This window comes from Vicugna pacos, chromosome 14, assembly GCF_048564905.1.
Source record: "Vicugna pacos chromosome 14, VicPac4, whole genome shotgun sequence".
In the NCBI taxonomy this organism is placed as follows: Eukaryota; Metazoa; Chordata; class Mammalia; order Artiodactyla; family Camelidae; genus Vicugna; species Vicugna pacos.
This window is the reverse complement of record NC_133000.1, coordinates 35217769-35241219: the sequence shown is the minus strand read 5'-3', so window position 1 is coordinate 35241219 and position 23451 is coordinate 35217769.

Sequence of the window (23451 nt, the reverse complement as noted above, 5' to 3'; positions counted from 1 at the left end):
CTTTCCTTTTTTAATTTCTTGTTAGTTTGTTTTCTCATTGGGGACCTTATCTCCTCATTTTCCTTGCAGAGGTCAGTGAAGGTTTATTTTAGGTCTCATGTAGGCAGAAGAATTGCTATCAGTTAACTTCTTTATTACTCACTCTCCAGTGATGATTGTTGCTAGTTGACCTAATCAAGTCATGCTTAAGTCTTTCCTTCTCTTGACACTAAAAACATTCATGACTTACACAATGCTCAAAGAAGAAAATACTTGATTGATTTCATTTTTCTACCCAATCAAACCAATCAAATAAAAACCCCAGTGTTGGCACAGATTATAAGCCCTCCAGAATAGGGTGACTGTCTTCCTTGTGTTTCATTTGTTTGGTCACAGTGTCTGGGTAGTGCCATGCTGTCCAGCAGTTTTGTTAGGATACGGTGCTCGTGAATCATTTTAAGGACAGAATTTTGACAACAGACTGTGTTGTTCATTTCACAAGGGAAAAGATCATATAGAAATACTTCTCAGATCTATTTTAAAATTAAGCTTGGAATTTTGAGAAGAGTTCAAGAAACCATACAAAGCTCTTTTTCACTAATTTTAGATCTATGTTAGACACATTATGTTTACATAGCAGAGTAACTTATGAACTAGATTTGACAAGAGGGGTGTATTATTGATTATTTCTTTTAGTTGAAATATTCTACCTGGGATAAAGTAATCAGTGCCCATAAATGAACAAATATGTTTGTATATCTATGCAACATGGGAGCAGACTTCATATGTTTCAATATAATATATATGACTGTGTGTTTTAATCTGTCAGTCAGTGTTTTTATAGTTTTTTCAGCAATGTTGTAACTTTAGAATTCTTCTTAGAAAATCACCCCCAATTCTAGTGTAGTTTATACTGTGTTAGCTTTCTTATGCATGGGATTCCACTGTCCCCTCAGTGAGGAATTTCCTCTCCTATTGAGTTAGTAGCAGAGTTAAAGGAACTGTGATTTCTAGGTCTTTGCTCTCCATGTGTTTGCAGTTGGATGTCAATCACAATATTCCCTTCCTTGAGTTTTCATTGTTCAATTAGAATTTTTGAAAATAACTGTAAATATGTTGCATTGGTCTCCCTAGAAACTTGATGTGTTTGTACTTTTCAGTTTTCAATTTATGAAAAATGTAAATGCACTCTTTTTTTAAGTTGTCTTTTTTCACTAGATATTTGTTTAACTCTTTATAGTTAAAATATTTTTTTCCCAATGAATGAACCGGTGTGCATGTTTTAAAAGATACAATCGTTTTAATTTTTCCTACTGTAACCATTATATTCATTGCAGAGAATTTAGAAAATAGGGATAAACACAATAATAACTAAACAATGGCCACTAACCTCACCTGGAGATAGACTTGTAAGGTTTGAAATTGAAAATTACAAGTCCTCTCAACTTGTTCTTCTTTTTCAAGCACGTTTTGTTTACTGAGACCCTCAAATTCCCATATGAATATCAGCAGCAACTAGTCAGTTTCTGCAGAGGAGCCCGCTGGGATTGTGATCGAGTTCACGTTGAATATTCGGATCACTCTGAGGAGCATTGCCATTCAAAGAGCGCTGTCTTCTTATCCAGGAATCTGCGTGGTGTGTCTGTCCAGGTATTTAGATCTTCTTTAATTTTTGTTCAACAATGCGTTGAGTTTACGTATTATTTTACTTTTTTTTCTTTGCCTTTATACTGAGGACAAGTGTGCAAGGTACCGGGATCATAAGTGTATTTGAGCCCCCATTTGCTGCCACCATGGACGCTGCGCTCCTGCTTTGACCTCTGTAAAATCTTGCACAAAATAAGACCTCAGTAACTCTCTCTTGAATGAATGATTATATGATTGTTGGATGATGCTTGAGAGTCCTTGTGATGATGTCTTTTTCCCAGACTTTCCCCTCTTCTTAACTATGCCCTTTCTCTTCCTTTACTCCAGCCTGGTTTTCAGCCTCTGAGAGATAAGTGTGTGTGAAAGCCGTCCTTCACCTAGCTTGAAGGGATCATAAAGTTTCTTTTCAGTTGCCAACTGCACTCCATACATATATATGAGGAGGTACAAGATCCAAATCGGGTTTACAGTGAAAACGGCAGGCACTTTAAACCGGCACTAGGAAACAGACAGAGAAACCAGAGTAAGTGTTTCTCCTGCAAACCATTCCTTTCGTGCTGGATGAACGAAAGTCTCTCCACATGCTCAGTTCTGAGAGATAAGTGTGTGTGAAAGCCATCCTTCAGCTAGCATGAAGGGAACACAAAGTTTCTTTTAAGTTGCCAACTCCAATACATACACATATATGGGGAGGTAGAAGCTCCAAATCGGTTTTACAGTAAAAAAGGCAGGCATTTCAAGGAGACACTAAGAAACAGAATGAGAAACCAGAGTAAGTGTTTCTCCTGCAACCCGTTCCCTTGGTGCTGGATGAAAGAACGTCTCTCCACATACTCTGTTCTGAGAGGTAAGTGTGTGTGAAAGCCGTCCTTCACCTAGCTTGAAGGGAACACAAAGTTTCTTTTCAGTTGCCAACTCCACTCCGGACATATATATGGGGAGGTACAAGCCCCAACTAGGATTTACAGTGAAAACGGCAGGCGCTTCCAACCGGCAAAAGGAAACAGACTGAGAAACCAGAGTAAGTGTTTCCCCTGCAACCCGTTCCCTTGGGGCTGGATGAAAGAACGTCCCACCACATGCTCAGTTTTGAGAGATAAGTGTGTGTAAAAGCCGTCCTTCACCTAGCTTGAAGAGAACACAAAGTTTCTTTTCAGTTGCCAACTCCACTCCATACATATATATTGGGAGGTACAAGCTCCAACAGGTTTTTACAGTGAAAACGGCAGGCGATTCAAACCGGCACTAGGAAACAGACTGAGAAACCAGAGTAAGTGTTTCCCCTGCAACCCGTTCCCTTGGTGCTGTATGAACGAACGTCTCACCACATACTTTGTTCTGAGAGATAAGTGTGTGTGAAAGCCATCATTCACCTAGCTTCAAGGGAACACAAAGTTTCTTTTCAGTAGTCAAATCCATTCCATTTATATATATGGGGAGGTACAACATGCAACACGGTTTTACAGTGAAAACGGCAGGCCCATCAAAGCGGCACTAGGAAACAGACTGAGATACCAGAAGAAGTGTTTCTTCTGCAAACAGTTCCCTTAATGCTGGATGAACGAACGTCTCTCCACATGCTCAGTTCTCAGAGATAATTGTGTTCAAAGCCGCCCTACACCTAGCTTGAAGGGAACACAAAGTTTCTTTTCAGTTGCCAAATCCACTCAATACATATATAAGGGGAGGTACAAGCTCGAACTCGGTTTTACAGTGAAAACGGCAGGGACTTGAAACCGGCACTAGTAAACAGAGTGAGAAACCAGAGTCAGTGTTTCTCCTGCAAACCATTCCCTTGGCGCTGGATGAACGAAAGTCTCTCCACATGCTCAGTTCTGAGAGATAATTGTGTGTGAAAGCCGTCCTTCACCTAGCTTAAAGGGAACACAAAGTTTCTTTTCACTTGCCAAATCCACTCCATACATATATAAGGGGACGTACAAGCTCCAACTCGGTTTTACAGTGAAAACGGCAGGGACTTCAAGGCGGCACTAGGAAACAGACTGAGAAACCAGAGTAATTGTTTCTCCTGCAACCCGTTCCCTTGGTGCTGGATAAACGAACTATGCTCCACATGCACAGTTCTGAGAGAAAAGTGTGTGTGAAAGCCGTCCTTCTACTAGCTTGAAGGGAACACAAAGTTTCTTTTCAGTTGCCAACTCCACTCCATACATATATATGAGGATGTACAAGCTCCAACTCGGTTTTACAGTGAAAACGTCAGGCACTTCAAACCGGCACTAGGAAACAGACAGAAAATCCAGAGTATGTGTTTCTCCTGAAACACGTTCCCAAGTGCTGGATGAAAGAACGTCTCTCCACATGCTCAGTTCTGAGAGACAACTGTGTTTGAAAGCCGTCCTTCATCTAGCTTGATGGGAACACATAGTTCCTTTTCATTTGCCAACTCCACTCCATACATATATATGGGGAGGTACAAATTCCAACTGTATTTTACAGTGAAAAATGTAGACACTTCAAACCGGCACTAGGAAACAGACTGAGAAACCAGAGTAAGTGTTTCTCCTGCAACCAGTTCCTTTGGTGCTGACTGAACGAACGTCTCTCCATATGCTCAGTTCTGAGAGATAAGTGTGTTTGAAAGCCGCCCTTCACCTAACTTGAAGGGAACACAAAGTTCCTTTTCAGTTGCCAACTCCACTCCATACATATATATGAGGATGTACAAGTTCCAACTCGGTTTTAAAGTGAAAACGGCAGGTAATTCAAACCGGCACTAGGAAACAGAGTGAGAATCCAGAGAAATTGTTTCTCCTGCAACCCGTTCCCTTGGTGCTGGATGAAAGAACGTCTCTCCACATGCTCATTTCTGAGAGATAACTGTGTGTGAAAGCCGTCCTACAGCTAGCTTGAAGGGAACACAAAGTTTTTTCAGTTGCCAAGTCCACTCCATACATATATATGTTTAGGTACAAGCTCCAACTCGGGTTACAATGAAAAAGGCAGGCACTTCAAACCGGCACTAGTAAACAGACTGAGAATCCAGAGTAATTGTTCCACCTGCAACCCGTTTCCTTGGTGCTGGATGAACGAACGTCTCTCCACATACTCTGTTCTCAGAGGTAATTGTGTGTGAAAGCCGTCCTTCACCTAGCTTCATGGGAACACAAAGTTTCTATTCAGTTGCCAAAACCATTCCATTTATATATATGGGGAGGTACAACCTGCAACAAGCTTTTACAGTGAAAACGGCAGGGACTTCAAGGCGGCACTAGGAAACAGACTGAGAAAACAGAGTAATTGTTTCTCCTGCAACACGTTCCCTTGGTGCTGGATAAACGAACTATTCTCCACATGCACAGTTCTGAGAAAAAAGTGTGCGTGAAAGCCGTCCTTCAACTAGCTTCAAGGGAACACAAAATTTCTTTTTATTTGCCAACTCCACTCCATACATATATATGGGGATTTAAATCTCCAAATCGGTTTTACAGTGAAAACGTCAGGCACTTCAAACCGGCACTAGGAAACAGACAGTGAATCCAGAGTATGTGTTTCTTCTGCAAAACGTTCCCAAGTGCTGGATGAAAGAACGTCTCTCCACAGCTCAGATCTGAGAGATAACTGTGTGTGAAAGCCTTCCTTCAGCTAGCTTGAAGGGAACACAAAGTTTTTTCAGTTGCCAGCTCCAATCCATACTTATATATGTTTAGGTAAAAGATCCAACTCCGTTTGCAGTGAAAACGTCAGGCACTTCAAACAGGCACTAGTAAACAGACTGAGAATCCAGAGTAATTGTTCCACCTGCAACCCGTTTCCTTGGTGCTGGATGAACGAACGTCTATCCACATGCTCAGTTCTGAGAGATAATTGTGTGTGAAAGCCGTCCTTAAACAAGCTTGAAGGGAACACAAAGTTTCTTTTCAGTTCCCAACTCCACTTCATACATATATGTGGGGAGGTACAAGCTCCAACTCGGTTTACAGTGAAAACTGCAGGCACTTCAAACCGGCACTAGGAAACAGACTGAGAACCCAGAGTAATTGTTTCTCCTGTAACCCGTTCCTTGGTGCTGGATGAACGAACGTCTCTCCACAAGCTCAGTTCTGAGAGATAAGTGTGTGTGAAAGCCGTGCTTCACCTAGCTTGAAGGGAACACAAAATTTCTTTTCATTTGCAAACTACATTCCATACATATATATATGGGGATGTACAAGCTCCAACTCGGTTTTACAGTGAAAACGGCAGGCACGTCAAACCGGCACGTGGATATAGACTGAGAAAGCAGAGTCAGTGTTTCTCCTGCAACCCGTTCCCTTGGTGCTGGATGAATGAACGTCTCTCAACATGCTCAGTTCTGAGAGATAAGTGTGTGTGAAAGCAGTCCTTCACCTATTTGAAGAGATCAAATTGTTTCTTTTAAGTTGCCAACTCCAGTACATACATATATATGGGGAGGTAAAAACCCAAGTCGGTTTTACAGTGAAAACGGCAGGCTCTTCAAACCGGCCCTAGGAAACCGACTGAGAACCCAGAGTAATTGTTTCTCCTGTAACCCGTTCCTTGGTGCTGGGTGAACGAACGTCTCTCCACATGCTCAGTTCTGAGAGATAAGTGTGTGTGTAAGCCGTCCTTCACCTAGCTTGAAGGGAACACAAAGTTTCTTTTCAGTTGCCAACTCCACTCCATACATATATATGGGGATGTACAAACTCGAAATCGGTTTACAGTGAAAACTGCAGGCACTTAAAAACGGCACTAGGAAGCAGACAGAGAAACCAGAGTAAGTGTTTCTCCTGCAACCCGGTTCCTTGGTGCTGGATGAACGAACGCCTCTCCACATGCTCACTTCTGAGAGACAAGTGTGTGCGAAAGCCGTCCTTCATCTAGCTTGAAGGGAACACAAAGTTTCTTTTCAGTTCCAAACTCCACTACATACACATATATGAGGAGGTTAAAGCTCCAAATCGGTTTTACAGTGAAAACGGCAGGGACTTCAAGGTGGCACTAGGAAACAGACTGAGAAAACAGAGTAATTGTTTCTCCTGCAACCCGTTCCCTTGGTGCTGGATAAACGAACTATTCTATACATGCACAATTCTGAGAGAAAAGTGTGTGTGAATGCCGTCCTTCACCTAGCTTGAAGGGAACACAAAGTTTCTTTTCAGTTGCCAACTCCACTCCATACATATATATGGGGAGGTAAAGCTCCAAATCGGTTTTACAGTGAAAACGTCAGGCAGTTCAAACCGACACTAGGAAACAGACAGAGAATCCAGAGTATGTGTTTCTCCTGCAACAGGTTCCCAAGTGCTGGATGAAAGAACGTCTCTCCACATGCTCAGTTCTGAGAGATAACTGTGTGTGAAAGCCTTCCTTCAGCTAGCTTGAAGGGAACACAAAGTTTTTTCTGTTGCCAAATCCACTCCATACTTATATATGTCTAGGAATAAGCTCCAACTCCGTTTGCAGTGAAAACGTCAGGCACTTCAAACAGGCACTAGTAAACAGACTGAGAATCCAGAGTAATTGTTCCACCTGCAACCCGTTTCCTTGGTGCTGGATGAACAAACATCTATCCACATGCTCAGTTCTGAGAGATAATTGTGTTTGAAAGCCGTCCTTCATCTAGCTTGATGGGAACTCATAGTTTCTTTTCAGTTGCCAAATCCACTCCATAAAATTATATGGGGAGGTACAAGTTCCTACTGTATTTTACAGTGAAAAATGTAGGCAGTTCAAACCGGCACTAGGAAACACACTGAGAAACCAGAGTAAGCGTTTCCCCTGCAAACCGTTCCTTTGCTGCTAACTGAACGAACGTCTCTCCACATGCTCAGTTCTGAGAGACAAGTGTTGCGAAAGCCGTCCTTCACCTAGCTTGAAGGGAACACAAAGTTTCTTTTCAGTTGCCAACTCCACTACATACACATATATGGGGAGGTAAAAGCTCCAAATCGGTTTTACAGTGAAAACGGCAGGGAATTCAAGGCGGCACTAGGAAAAAGACTGAGAATCCAGAGTAATTGTTTCTCCTGCAACCCGTTCCATTGGTGCTGGATAAACGAACTATTCTCCACATGCAATGTTCTGAGAGAAAAGTGTGTGTGAAAGCCGTCCTTCTACTAGCTTGAAGGGAACATAAAGTTACTTTTCAGTTGCCAACTCCACTCCATACATATATATGGGGAGGTAAAGCTCCAAATCGGTTTTACAGTGAAAACGTCACGCACTTCAAACCGGCAGTAGGAAACAGACAGAGAATCCACAGTATGTGTTTCTCCTGCAACACGTTCCCAAGTGCTGGATGAAAGAACGTCTCTCCACATGCTCAGTTCTGAGAGATATGTGTGTGTGAAAGCCTTCCTTCATTTTTCTTGAATGGAACACAAAATTTCTTTTCAGTTGTCAACACTAATCCATACATATATATGGGGAATTACAAGCTCCAACTCGGTTTTACACTGAAAACGACAGGCACTACAAACCGGCACTAGGAAACAGACTGAGAAACCAGTGTAAGTGTTTCACCTGCAAACCATTCCCTTGGTGCTGAATGAATGAACGTCTCTCCACATGCTCATTTCTGAGAGATAAGTGTGTGTGAAAGCCGTCCTTCAACTAGCTTGAAGGGAACACAAAGTATCCTTGAAGTTGCCAACTGCACTCCATACATATAAATGGGGAGGTAAAACTCCAACTCGGTTTTACAGTGAAAACGGCAGGCACTTCAAACCGGCACTAGGAAACAGACTGAGAAACCAGAGTAAGTGTTTCTCCTGCAACCCGTTTCCTTGGTGCTGGATGAAAGTACGTCTCTCCACATGCTCAGTTCTGAGAGACAACTGTGATTGAAAGCCGTCCTTCATCTAGCTTGATGGGAACACATAGTTTCTTTTCAGTTGCCAACTCTACTCCATACATATATATGGGGAGGTACAAGTTCCAACTGTATTTTACAGTGAAAAATGTAGGCACTTCAAACCGGCACTAGGAAACAGACTGAGAAACCAGAGTAAGAGTTTCTCCTGCAACCCGTTCCTTTTGTGCTGACTGAACGAACGTCTCTCCATATGCTCAGTTCTGACAGATAAGTGTGTTTGAAAGCCGCCCTTCACCTAACTTGAAGGGAACACAAATTTTCTTTTCAGTTGCCAACTCCACTCCATACATATATATGGGGATGTACAAACTCGAAATTGGTTTACAGTGAAAACTGCAGGCACTTAAAAACGGCACTAGGAAACAGACAGAGAAACCAGAGTAAGTGTTTCTCCTGCAACCCGGTTCCTTGGTGCTGGATGAACGAACGCCTCTCCACATGCTCACTTCTGAGAGACAAGTGTGTGCGAAAGCCGTCCTTCATCTAGCTTGAAGGGAACACAAAGTTTCTTTTCAGTTCCAAACTCCATTACATACACATATATGGGGAGGTTAAAGCTCCAAATCGGTTTTACAGTGAAAACGGCAGGGACTTCAAGGCGGCACTAGGAAACAGACTGAGAAACCAGAGTAATTGTTTCTCCTGCAACCCGTTCCTTTGGTGCTGGATAAACGAACTATTCTCCACATGCACATTTCTGAGAGAAAAGTGTGTGTGAAAGCCGTCCTTCACCTAGCTTGAAGGGAACACAAAGTTTCTTTTCAGTTCCCAACTCCATTACATACACATATATGGGGAGGTAAAGCTCCAAATCGCTTTTACAGTGAAAACGTCAGGCAGTTCAAACCGGCGCTAGGAAACAGACAGAGAATCCAGAGTATGTGTTTCTCCTGCAACAGGTTCCCAAGTGCTGGATGAAAGAACGTCTCTCCACATGCTCAGTTCTGAGAGATAACTGTGTGTGAAAGCCGTCCTTCAGTTAGCTTGAAGGGAACACAAAGTTTTTTCAGTTGCCAGCTCCACTCCATACTTATATATGTTTAGGTAAAAGCTCCAACTCCGTTTGCAGTGAAAACGTCAGGCACTTCAAACAGGCACTAGTAAACAGACTGAGATTTCAGAGTAATTGTTCCACCTGCAACCCGTTTCCTTGGTGCTGGATGAACAAACGTCTATCCACATGCTCAGTTCTGAGAGATAATTGTGTGTGAAAGCCGTCCTTAAACAAGCTTGAAGGGAACACATAGTTTCTTTTCAGTTCCCAACTCCACTCCATACATATATGTGGGGAGGTACAAGCTCCAACTCGGTTTACAGTGAAAACTGCAGGCACTTCAAACCGGCAGTAGGAAACAGACTGAGAATCCAGAGTCCGTGTTTCTCCTGCAACCCGTTCCCTTGTTGCAGGATGAACGAACTTCTCTCCACAAGCTCAGTTCTGAGAGATAAGTGTGTGTGAAAGCCGTGCTTCACCTAGCTTGAAGGGAACACAAAATTTCTTTTCATTTGCAAACTACATTCCATACATATATATATGGGGATGTACAAGCTCCAACTCGTTTTTACAGTGAAAACGGCAGGCACGTCAAACCGGCACGTGGATATAGACTGAGAAAGCAGAGTCAGTGTTTCTCCTGCAACCCGTTCCCTTGGTGCTGGATGAATGAACGTCTCTCAGCATGCTCAGTTCTGAGAGATAATTGTGTGTGAAAGCAGTCCTTCACCTATTTGAAGAGATCAAATAGTTTCTTTTCAGTTGCCAACTCCAGTACATACATATATATGGGGAGGTAAAAACCCAACTCGGTTTTAAAGTGAAAACGGCAGGCTCTTCAAACCGGCCCTAGGAAACCGACTGAGAACCCAGAGTAATTGTTTCTCCTGTAACCCGTTCCTTGGTGCTGGATGAACGAACGTCTCTCCACATGCTCATTTCTGAGAGATAAGTGTGTGTGATAGCCGTCTTTCAGCTATCTTGAAGGGAACACAAAGTTTCTTGTATTTACCAACTGCACTCCATACATATAAATGGGGAGGTAAAATTCCAACTCGGGTTTACAGTGAAAACGGCAGGCACTTCTAACCGGCACTAGGAATCAGACTGAGAAACCAGAGTAAGTGTTTCTCCTGCAACCCGTTTACTTGGTGCTGGATGAAAGTACGTCTCTCCACATGATCAGTTCTGAGAGTCAACTGTGTTTGAAAGCCGTCCTTCATCTAGCTTGATGGGAACTCATAGTTTCTTTTCAGTTGCCAAACCCACTCCATACATATATATGGGGAGGTACAAGTTTCTACTGTATTTTACAGTGAAAAATGTAGGCAGTTCAAACCGGCACTAGGAAACAAACTGAGAAACCAGAGTAAGTGTTTCACCTGCAACCCGTTCCTTTGCTGCTAACTAACGAACGTCTCTCCATATGCTCAATTCTGAGAGATAAGTGTGTTTGAAAGCCGCCCTTCACCTAACTTGAAGGGAACACAAAGTTTCTTTTCAGTTGCCAACTCCACTCCATACATATATATGGGGATGTACAAACTCGAACTTGGTTTTACAGTGAAAACTGCAGGCACTTAAAAACGGCACTAGGAAACAGACAGAGAAACCAGAGTAAGTGTTTCATCTGCAAACCGTTTCCTTGGTGCTGGATGAACGAACGTCTCTCCACATGCTCAGTTCTGAGAAATAAGTGTGTGTGAAAGCAGTCCTTCACCTAGATTGAAGGGAACACAAAGTTTCTTTTAAGTTGCCAACTACAATCCATACATATATATGAGGAGGTACAAGCTCCAACTCGGATTTACAGTGAAAAATTCAGGCACTTCAAACCGGCACTAGGAAACAGACTGAGAAACCAGAGTAAGTGTTTCTCCTGTAACCCGTTCCCTTGGTGCTGTATGAACGAACGTTTCTCCACATACTCTGTTCTGAGAGGTAATTGTGTGTGAAAGCCGTCCTTCACCTAGCTTCATGGGAACACAAAGTTTCTTTTCAGTTACCAAATCCATTCCATTTATATATATGGGGAGGTACAACCTGCAACAAGGTTTTACAGTGAAAACGGCAGGCCCTTCAAACCGGCACTAGGAAACCGACTGAGAAACCAGTGTAAGTGTTTCTCCTGCAACCCGATCCCATGGTGATGGATGAAAGAACGTCTCTCCACATGGTCAGTTCTGAGAGATATGTGTGTGTCAAAGCCGTCCTTCACCTAGCTTGAAGGGAACACAAAGTTCCTTTTAAGTTGCCAACTCCACTCCATACATATATATGGAGAGGAACAAGCTCCAACTCGGTTTTACAGTGAAAAGGTCAGGCATTTCAAACCGGCACTAGGAAACAGACAGAGAATTCAGTGTCAGTCTTTCCCCTGCAACCCGTTCCTTTGGTGCTCGATGATCGAAAATCTCTCCACATGCTCAGTTCTGAGAGACAAGTGTTGCGAAAGCCGTCCTTCACCTAGCTTGAAGGGAACGCAAAGTTTCTTTTCAGTTGCCAACTCCACTACATACACATATATGGGGAGGTAAAAGCGCCAAATCGGTTTTACAGTGAAAACGGCAGGGACCTCAAGGCGGCACTAGGAAAAAGACTGAGAAACCAGAGTAATTGTTTCTCCTGCAACCCGTTCCCTTGGTGCTGGATAAACGAACTATTCTCCACATGCACAGTTCTGAGAGAAAAGTGTGTGTGAAAGCCGTCTTTCACCTAGCTTGAAGGGAACACAAAGTTTCTTTTCAGTTGCCAACTCCACTCCATACATATATATGGGGAGGTAAAGCTCCAAATCGGTTTTACAGTGAAAACGTCAGGCAGTTCAAACCGGCACTAGGAAACAGACAGAGAATCCAGAGTATGTGTTTCTCCTGCAACACGTTCCCAAGTGCTGGATGAAAGAACGTCTCTCCACATGCTCAGTTCTGAGAGATATGTGTGTGTGAAAGCCGTCCTTCATTTTTTTGAATAGAACACAAAATTTCTCTTCAGTTGCCAACACTAATCCATACATATATATGGGGAATTACAAGCTCCAACTCGGTTTTACACTGAAAATGACAGGCACTACAAACCGGCACTAGGAAACAGACTGAGAAACCAGTGTAAGTGTTTCACCTGCAAACCATTCCCTTGGTGCTGAATGAAAGAACGTCGCTCCACATGCTCAGTTCTGAGAGATAACTGTGTGTGAAAGCTGTCCTTCAGCTAGCTTGAAGGGAACACATAGTTTTTTCGGTTGCCAACCCCACTCCATACATATATATGGGGAGGTTAGGCTCCAAATCGCTTTTACAGAGAAAACGTCAGGCACTTCAAACAGTCACAAGGAAACAGACTGAGAATCCAGAGTATGTGTTTCTCCTGCAACCCTTTCCATTGGTGCTGGATGAAAGTACGTCTCTCCACATGCTCAGTTCTGAGACATAATTGTGTGTGAAAGCAGTCCTTCCCCTAGCTTTAAGGGAACACAAAATTTCTTTTCAGTTGCCAACTCCACTCCATACATATATATGGGGACGAACAAGCTCCAACTCGATTTTACAGTGAAAACGGCAGGCACTTCAAACCGGCACTAGGAAACAGACTGAGAAACCAGAGTAAGTGTTTCTCCTGCAACCCGTTCCCTTGGTGCTGGATGAACGAAAGGCTCTCCACATGCTCAGTTCTGAGAGATAAGTGTGTGTGTTAAAGCCGTCCTTCACCTAGCTTGAAGGGAACACAAAGTTTCTTTTCAGTTGCCAACTCCACTCCATACATATATATGGGGAGGTACAAGCTCCAACTCGGTTTTACAGTGAAAACGGCAGGCACTTCAAACCGGCACTAGGAAACAGACTGAGATACCAGAATAAGTGTTTCTCCTGCAACCCTATCCCTTGGTACTGGATAAACGAACGTTTCTCCACATGCATACTTCTGAGAGAACTGTGTGTGTGAAAGCCGTCCTTCACCTAGCATGAATGGAACACAAAGCCTCTTTTCAATTTCCAACTACACACCATACATATATATGGGGAGGTAAAGCTCCAAATCGGTTTTACAGTGAAAACGTCAGGCACTTCAAACAGGCACTAGGAAACAGACAGAGAATCCAGAGTATTTGTTTCTCCTGCAAACATTTCCCTTGATGCTGGATGAAAGTACGTCTCTCCACATACTCAGTTTTGAGAGATAAGTGTGTGTAAATGCCGTCCTTCAACTAGCTTGAAGGGAACACATAGTTTCTTTTCAGTTTCCAACTCCACTTCATACATATATATGTGGAGGAACAAGCTCGAACTCGGTTTTACAGTGAAAACGGCAGGAACTTCAAGGCGGCACTAGGAAACAGACTGAGAAACCAGAGTAAATGTTCCTCCTACAAACCGTTCCCATGGTGCTAGATGAAAGAACGTCTATCCACATGCTCAGGTGTGAGATATAAGTGTGTGTGAAACCCGTCCTTCACCTAGCTTGAAGGGAACACAAAGTTTCTTTTCAGTTGCCAAATCCACTCCATACATATATATGGGGATGTTCAAGCTCCAACTCGGTTTACAGTGAAAACGGCAGGAAATTCAAACCGGCACTAGGAAACAGACTTAGAAACCAGAGTAAGTGTTTCTCCTTCAACCCTTTCCATTGGTGCTGGTTAAACAAACGACTCTCCACATACACAGTTGTGAGAGAGAATTGTGTGTGAAATCTAACTTCACCTAGCTTGAAGGGAACACAAAGTTCCTTTTCAGTTGAAAACTTCATTCCGTACATATATATGGGGAGGTACAAGCTCCAAATCGGTTTTGCAGTGAAAACGGCAGACACTTCAAACAGGCACTAGGAAGAAGACTGAGAAACCAGAGTAAGTGTTTCTCCTGCAAACGGTTCCCTTGGTGCTGGATAAACGAACGTTTTTCCACATGCAGAGTTCTGAGAGAAATGTGTGTGTGAAAGCCGTCTTTGAACTAGCTTGAATGGAACACAAAGTTTCTTTTCAGTTTCCAACTCCACTCCAAATATATATATGGGAGGGTAAAGCTCCAAATCGGTTTTACAGTGAAAACGTCAGGCACTTCAAACAGGCACTAGGAAACAGACTGAGAATCCAGAGTAAGTGTTTCCCCTGCAACCCGTTTACTTGTTGCTGGATGAACGAAATCTCTCCACAAGCTCAGTTCTGAGAGATAAGTGTGTGTGAAAGCCGTCCTTCACCAAGCTTGAAGGGAACACAAAGTTACCTTGTAGTTGCCAACTGCACTTCATACATATAAATGGGGAGGTAATGTTCCAACTCGGTTTTACAGTGATAACGGCAGGCACTTCAAACCGGCACTAGGAAACAGACTGAGAAACCAGAGTAAGTGTTTCACCTTCAACCCTTTCCCTTGGTGCTGGATGAAAGTACGTCTCTCCACATGCTCAGTTTTGAGAGATACGTGTGTGTAAAAGCCGTCCTTCACCTAGCTTGAAGGGAACACATAGTTTCTTTTCAGTTGCCAACTCCACTCCATACATATATATGGGGATGTACAAGCTCCATATCGGTTTTACATTGAAAACGGCATGCACATCAAACAGGCAGTAGGAAACAAACTTAGAAACCAGAATAATTGTTTCCCTGCAACCCTTTCCCTTGGTGCTGTAGAAACGAACGACTCTCCACATGCAAAGTTCTGAGAGATAAGTGTGTGTGAAAGCCGTCCTTCACCTAGCTTGAAGGGAACACAAAGTTCCTTTTCAGTTGCCAATTTCAGTCCATACATATATATGGGGAGGTACAAGCTCCAACTCGGTTTTGCAGTGAAAACGGCAGGCACTTCATACAGGCACTAGGAAACACACTTAGAAACCAGAATAAGTGTTTCTCCTGCAACCCTTTCCCTTGGTGCTGGATAAACGAAAGACTCTCCACATGCACAGTTCTGAGAGATAAGTGTGTGTGATAGCCGTCCTTCACCAAGCATGAAGGGAACACAAATTTTCTTTTCAGTTACCAACCCCACTCCATACATATATATGGGGAGGTAAGGCTCCAAATCGATTTTACAGTGAAAACGTCAGGCACTTCAAACAGGCACTAGGAAACAGAATGAGAATCCAGAGTAAGTGTTTCTCCTGCAACCAGTTCCCTTGGTGCTGGATGAAAGTACGTCTCTACACATGCTCAGTTCTGAGAGATAAGTGTGTGTGAGAGCCGTCCTTCAACTAGCTTGAGAGAACAGAAAGTTATTTTTCAGTTGCCAACGCCACTCCATACATATATATGGGGAGGTACAATCTCCAACTCGGTTTACAATGAAAACGGCAGTCACTTCAAACTGGCACTAGGAAACAGACTGAGAAACCAGAGCCCGTGTTTCTCCTGCAAACAGTTCCCTTTGTGCTGGATGAACGAACGTCTCTCCACATGCACAGTTATGAGAGATAAGTGTGTGTGAAGGAAGTCCTTCACCTAGCTTGAAGGGAACACATAGTTTCTTTTCAGGTGCAAATATCCACTACATACATATACATGCGTAGTTAATAGTTCCAAGACAGTTTTACAAAGAAGACGGCAGGAACTTCAAACCGGCACATGGAAACAGCTTGAGAAATAGGAGTAATTGTTTCTCCTAAAAACTTTTCTCTTAGTGCTGGATCAACGAACGTGTCTCCACATGCTCAGTTCTGAGAGATAAGTGTGTGTGAAAGCCGTCCTTCACCTAGATTGAAGGGAACAAATAGTTTCTTTTCAGTTGCCAACTCCACTCCATACATATATATGGTGTGGTACAAGCTCCAACTCGGTTTTACAGTGAAAACGGCAGGCACTTCAAACCGGCACTGGGAAAACGACTGAGAAACCAGAGTAAGTGTTTCCCCTGCAACCCTTTCCCTTTGTGCTGGATGAACAAACGTCTCTCCACATGCTCAGTTCTGAGGGATTAGTTTGTGTGAAAGCTGTCCTTCACCTAGCTTGAAGGGAATAAAAGTTTCTTTTCAGGTGCAAATATCCACTACATATATACACATGGGTAGGTAAAAGTTCCAATTCGGTTTTACAGAGAAGACGGCAGGAAATTCAAATCGGCACATGGAAACACCTTGAGAAAACGGAGTAATTGTTTCTCCTACAAACCTTTTCCTTAGTGATGGATCAACGAATGTGTCTCCACATGCTCAGTTCTGAGAGATAAGTGTGTGTGAAAGCCGTCCTTCAACTATCTTGAAGGGAACACAAAGATTCTTTTCAGTGGTCAAATCCACTCCATACATATATATGGGGAGGTAGAAGCTCCAACTCGTTGTTACGGGGAAAAAGGCAGGCACTTCAAACCGGCACTAGGAAGCAGACTGAGAAACCAGAGTAAGAGTCTCTCCTGCAAACCTTTCCATTGGTGGTGGATGAATGAATGTTTCTACACATGCTAGTTCTGAGAGATAAGTGTGTGTGAAAGCCGTCCTTCACCTAGCTAGAAGGGAACATAAAATTTCTTTTCAGTGGCCAAATCCAATCCATACATATATATGGGGAGGTAGAAGCTGTAACTCTGTTTTACAGTGAAAACGGCAGGCACTTCAAACCGGCAGTAAGCAACAGACTGAGAAACCAGAGTAAGTATTTCTCCTGCATCCCGTTCCCTTGGTGCTGGATGAAAGAACGTATCTCCACATGCACAATTCTGAGAGATAAGTGTGTGTGAAAGCCGTCCTTCACCTAGGTTGAAGGGAACACAAAGTTTCTTTTCAGTTGCCAACTCCACTCCATACATATTTATGGGGAGGTAGAAGCCACAACTCGGTTTTACAGTGAAAACGGCAGGCACGTCAAACCGGCACTAGGAAACACACTGAGAAACCAGAGTAAGTGTTTCTCCTGCAACTCGTATCATTGGTGCTGGATGAACGAACGTCTCTCCAAATGCCCAGTACTGAGAGATTGGTGTGTGTGAAATCCGAACTTTTCTTTTCTTGAAGGGAACATAAAGTTCCTTTTCAGTAGACAAATCCACTCCATACATATATATGGTGAGGTACAATCTCCAACTCGGTTTTACAGTGAAAACGGCAGGCACTTCATACCGACACTAATAACAAGCCTGAGAATCCATAGTATGTGTTTCTTATGCACCCCGTTCCCTTAGTGCTGGATGAACGAACGTCTCTCCACATGTTTAGTTCTGAGAGTTAATGTGTGTGAAAGCCGTCCTTCAACTAGCTTGAAGGGAACACAAAGTTTCTTTTCAGGTGCAAATATCCACTACATGTATATACTTGGGTAGGTAACAGTACAAGTCTCTTTTACAGAGAAGACGGCAGGGACTTCAAACCGGCACATGGAAACAGACTTGAGAAACCAGAGTATTTGTTTCTCCTACAAAATTTTCCTTTAGTGCTGGATCAACGAACGTGTGTCCACATGCTCAGTTCTGAGAGATAAGTGTGTGTGAAAGCCGTACTTCACCAAACTTGAAGGGAATAAAAAGTTTCTTTTCAGTTGCCAACTCCACTTCATACATATATATGGGGTGGTACATGCTCCAACGCGGTTTTACAGTGATAACGGCAGGCACTTCAAACCGGCACTGGGAAACAGACTGAGAAACAATAGTAAGTGTTTCTCCAGCAACCCGTTCCCTTTGTGCTGGATGAAAGAACGTCTCTCCACATGCTGAGTTCTGAGAGAGAATTGTGTGTGAAAGCCGTCCTTCACCTAGCTCTAAGGGAAAACTAAGTTTCTTTTCTTTTGCAAATTCCACTACATACATATACATCCGGGTTACAAGCTCCAACTCAGTTTTACAATGAAGACAGCAGGAACTTCAAACTGGCACTAGGGAACAGACTTAGAGACCAGAGTAATTGTTTCTCCTTCAACCCGTTCCCTTTGTTCTGGATGAAGGATCGTATCACCACATGCTCAGTTCTTAGAGGTAAGTGTGTTTGAAAGCCGTCCTTCACCTAGCTTGTTGGGAACAGCGAGTTTCTTTTCAGTTGCAAACTCCAATACAAAAATATATATGGGTAGGTAAAATTCCAAAACTTTTATTCAGTTATAACTGCAGGAATTTCAAACTGGCACTAGGAAATAGACTGAGAAAGCAGAGTATTTGTTTCTCCTGCAAACATTTCCCGTTATGCTACATGAAAGAACGTCTGTCCCCATGCTAATTTCTGGGAGATATTTGTGTGTGAAAGCCGTCCTTCACCTAGCTTGAAGGGAACACAAAGTTTCTTTTCAGTTGCCAACTCCAAACTATACATATATATGGGGAGGTACAAGCTCCAACTCGCTTATACTGTGAAAAAGGCAGGCACTACAAACCGGCACTTGGAAACAGTCTGAGAAACAATAGTAAGTGTTTCTCCTGAAACCCGTTCCCTTGTTGCTGGATGAACAAACGTCTCTCCACATGCTCAGTTCTGAGAGATAAGTGTGTGTGAAAGCCGTCCTTCACCTAGTTTGAAGGGAACACACAGTTTCTTTTCAGTTGCCACCTCCACTCCATACATGTATATGGGGATGTACAAGCACCAACTCGGTTTTACAGTGAAAACGGTAGGCACTTCAAACCGGCACTAGGAAACAGACTGAGAAACCAGAGTAAGTGTTTCTCCTGAAACCAGTTCCCTTGGTGCTGGATGAACGAACGTCTCTCCACATGCTCAGTTCTGAGAGATAAGTGTGTGTGAAAGCCGTCCTTCACCTAGCTTGAAGGGAACACAAAGTTTCTTTTCAGTTGCCAACTCCACTCCATAAAAATATATGGGGTGTTAGAAGCTCCAAATCGATTTTTCAGTGATAAACGAAGGTACTTCAAACCGGCACTAGGAAACAGACTGAGAAACTTGTGTAATTGTTTCTCCTGCAACCCTTTCCTTTATACTGGATGAACGAACGTCTCTCCACATGCTCAGTTCTGAGAGACAAGTGTGTGTGAAAGCCGTCCTTCACCTAGCTTGAAGGGAACACAAAGTTTCTTTTCAGTTGCCAACTCCACTCCATACATATATATGTGGAGGTACAAGCTCCAACTCGGTTTTACAGTGAAAACGGCAGGCACTTCAAACCGGCACTAGGAAACAGACTGAGAAACCAGAGTAAGTGTTTCACCTGCAACCCGTTCCCTTGGTTTTGGATGAAAAAAGTCTCTCCACATGCTCTGTTCTGAGAGATAAGTGTGTGTGAAAGCAGTCCTTCACCTAGCTTGAAGGGAACACAAAGTTTCTTTTCAGGTGCAAATATCCACTACATATATATACATGGGTAGGTAAAATTTCCAGTTCGGTGTTAAAGAGAAGACGGCAGGAACTTCCAACCGGCACATGGAAACAGCTTGAGAAACCGGAGTAATTGTTTCTCCTACAAAACTTTCCCTTAGTGCTGGATCAACGAACGTGTCCCACATGCTCAGTTCTGAGAGATAAGTGTGTGTGAAAGCCGTCCTTCACCTAGCTTGAAGGGAACACAAAGTTTCTTTTCAGTTGCCAACTCCACTCCATACATATATATGGGGAGGTACAAGCTCCAACTCGGTTTTACAGTGAAAAAGTCAGGCACTTTAAACCAGCACTAGGAAACAGACTGAGAAACCATAGTAAATGTTTCTCCTGCAACCCGTTCCCTTGGTGCTGGATGAACGAACGTCTCTCCAAATGCTCAGTTCTGAGAGATAAGTGTGTGTGAAAGCCGTCCTTCACCTAGCTTGAAGGGAACACAAAGTTTCTTTTCAGGTGCAAATATCCACTACATATATATACGTGGGTAGGTAAAAGCTCCAAGTCGGTTTTACAGAGAAGACGACAGGAACTTCAAACCGGCACATGGAAACAGCTTGAGAAACCGGAGTATTTGTTTCTCCTACAAACTTTTCCCTTAGTGCTGGATCAGCGAAAATGTCTCCACATGCTCAGTTCTGAGAGATAAGTGTGTGGGAAAGCCGTCCTTCACCTAGCTTGATGGGAACACAAAGTTTCTTTTCAGTTGCAATTATACACTACATACATATACATGGGGAGATCAAAGTTCCAACTCGGTTTTACAGTGAAAACGGCAGGAACTTCAAACCTGCACTTAGAATCAGACTGAGAAACAAGATTAAGTATTTCTCCTGCAACCCTTTCCATTTTTGCTGGATGAACGAATGTCTCTCCACATGCTCAATTCTTACAGATAAATGTGTTAAAGCCGTCCTTCAGGTAGGTTGAAGGGAACAAAAAGATTCTTTTCAGTTGCAATCTCCACTACATACATATAAATGGGGAGGTGCAAGCTCCAAATAGGTTTTATAGTGGAAACGTTAGGAACTTTAAACCGGCACTAGGAAACAGACTGAGAATCCAGAGAAAGGTTTTCACCTGCAAACCGTTCCCTTTGTGCTGGATGAAGGAACATCTCTCCAAATGCTGAGTTCTGAGAGATAAGTGTGTGTGAAGCCGTCCTTCACCTAGCTTGAATGGAACACAATGTTTCTTTTCTTTTGCAAATTCCACTACATACATATACATCCGGGTTACAAGCTCCAACTCAGTTTTACAATGAAGACAGCAGGAACTTCAAACTGGCACTAGGGAACAGACTGAGAGACCAGAGTAATTGTTTCTCCTTCAACCCGTTCCCTTTGTTCTGGATGAAGGATCGTATCACCACATGCTCAGTTCTTAGAGGTAAGTGTGTTTGAAAGCCGTCCTTCACCTAGCTTGTTGGGAACAGCGAGTTTCTTTTCAGTTGCAAACTCCAATACAAAAATATATATGGGTAGGTAAAATTCCAAAACTTTTATTCAGTTATAACTGCAGGAATTTCAAACTGGCACTAGGAAATAGACTGAGAAAGCAGAGTATTTGTTTCTCCTGCAAACATTTCCCGTTATGCTATATGAACGAACGTCTGTCCACATGCTAATTTCTGGGAGATATTTGTGTGTGAAAGCTGCCCTTCACTTTACTTTTGGGAACGCAAAGATTCATTTCAGTTTCATTCACCACTGCATAGATATATATGGGGGGATAAAATCCAAATGTGTTTTTCAGTGAAATCTGCATAAATTTAAAACCGGCACTAAGAATCAGACTGATAAACCTGAGTAAGATTTTCTCCTGCAAACCTTTCCCTTGTGCTAGATGAACGAACGTCTCTACACAGTCTCAGGTCTGAGGGATATGTGTGTGTGAAAGCCGTCCTTCACCTAGCTTGTTGGAAACACTTAGTTTTTTTTCATTTGCCAAGACCACTACATGCATTTATATGGATAGGTACAATTTCAAATTCGGTATTACAGTGAAATATGCAGGAATTTCATACTGACACTTAGAAACATACTGTGAAATCGAAATTATTTTTCTCCTTCTACCCTTTCCCTTTAGGCTAGATGAACTTAAGTTTCTCCATATGCTCATTTCTGAGAGTTGTGTGTGTGAAAGCCGCCCTTAACCAAGCTTGTTGGTAACACAATGTTTCTTTTCAGTTGCAAACTCCACTACATACATATATATGGGGAGGTAAAAGCTCGAAATCGGTTTTACAGTGAAAATTGCAGGAACTTCAGACCAGGTGTAGAAAAAAGCCTGAGAAACCAGAGTGTTTCCTCTGCAACCGTGTCCCTTTTTGCTAGATAAATGAACGTCTCTCCACAAACTGTGTTCTTAGAGATAATTGTGTGCGAAAGCCGTCCTTCACCTAGCTTTTTGAACACAGTTTCCTTTCAGTTATAAACTCCAATGCATACATATATAGAGAGAGTTTACAAGCTCCAAATTGGACTTTCAGTGAAAATTGCAGGAACTTGAAACCGGTACTAAGAAACAGACCGAGAATCTAAAGTATGTGTTTCTCCTTCAAACCTTCCCCTTTGTGCAATTTGAACGATAACCTCTCCACATGCTCAGTTCTCCGAAATTAGTGCGTGTAAATGACATCCTTCACTTAGTTTGTTTGGAACACAAAGTTTCTTTGCAGTTGCAAATTCAACTGCATACATATATATTTGGAGGTATAAGATCCATCTCGGTTTTACAGTGAAATCTGCGGGAATTTCCAACCAGCACCAGGAAAGAAACTCAGAATCTAGATTAATTATTTCTCCTGCAAACCGTTCCATTTCTGGTAGACGAAAGAACGTCTCTCCTCATGCTCAATTCTGAGAGATAAGAGGGCATGTAAGCAGACCTTCAGCTAACTGGTTGGGAACACAAAGATTCTTATCTGTTGCAAACTGCAATTCATACATATATATCCGGAGGTACACTCTCCAACACGGTTTTACAGTGAAAACTCTAGGATCTTCAAACAGGCACTAGGAAACACACTGAGAAAACACAGTAAGTGTTTTACTGCCCCCCGTTCCTTTTATGCTAGATGAAAGATTGTTTCTCCACATGCTCGGTTCTGAGAGAAAACGGTGTGTGAAATCTGTCCTTCGCCTAGCTTGTTGGGAACACAAAAATTCATATCATTTGCTAATTCCACTACATACATATATATGGGGAGGCTCAAATTCCAACTCGGTTTTACAGTGAAAACTGCAGAATCTTCAAACCAGCACTAGGAAACAGACTGAGAAACCAGAGTAAGTGTTTCTCCTGCAACCCGTTCCCTTTGTGCTAGATGAACAAACGTCTCTCCACATGCTTAGTTTTGAGAGATAAGTGTGTGTTAAAGCCTTCCTTCATCTAGCTTGTTGGGAACACAAAGTTTCTTTTTAGATGCATACCCCAATGCATACTTATATATACGGAGGTTCAAGCTCTAACTCTATTTTACAGTGAAACCTTCAGCAAGTTCAAATTGGCACTGGAAACATACTGGGAAACCAGAGTAATTGTTTCTCCTGTAACCCGTTCCCTTGTGCTAGTTGAACGAACATCTCTCCTCATACTCAATTCTGAGAGATAAGTGTATATGAAACTCATCCTTCATCCAGCTTGTTGGGAACACAGGGTTTCTTTTCACTATCAAACCCCACTGCATACATATATATGGCTAGGTACAATCTCTAACCCTTTTTTACACTGAATATTGCAGGAA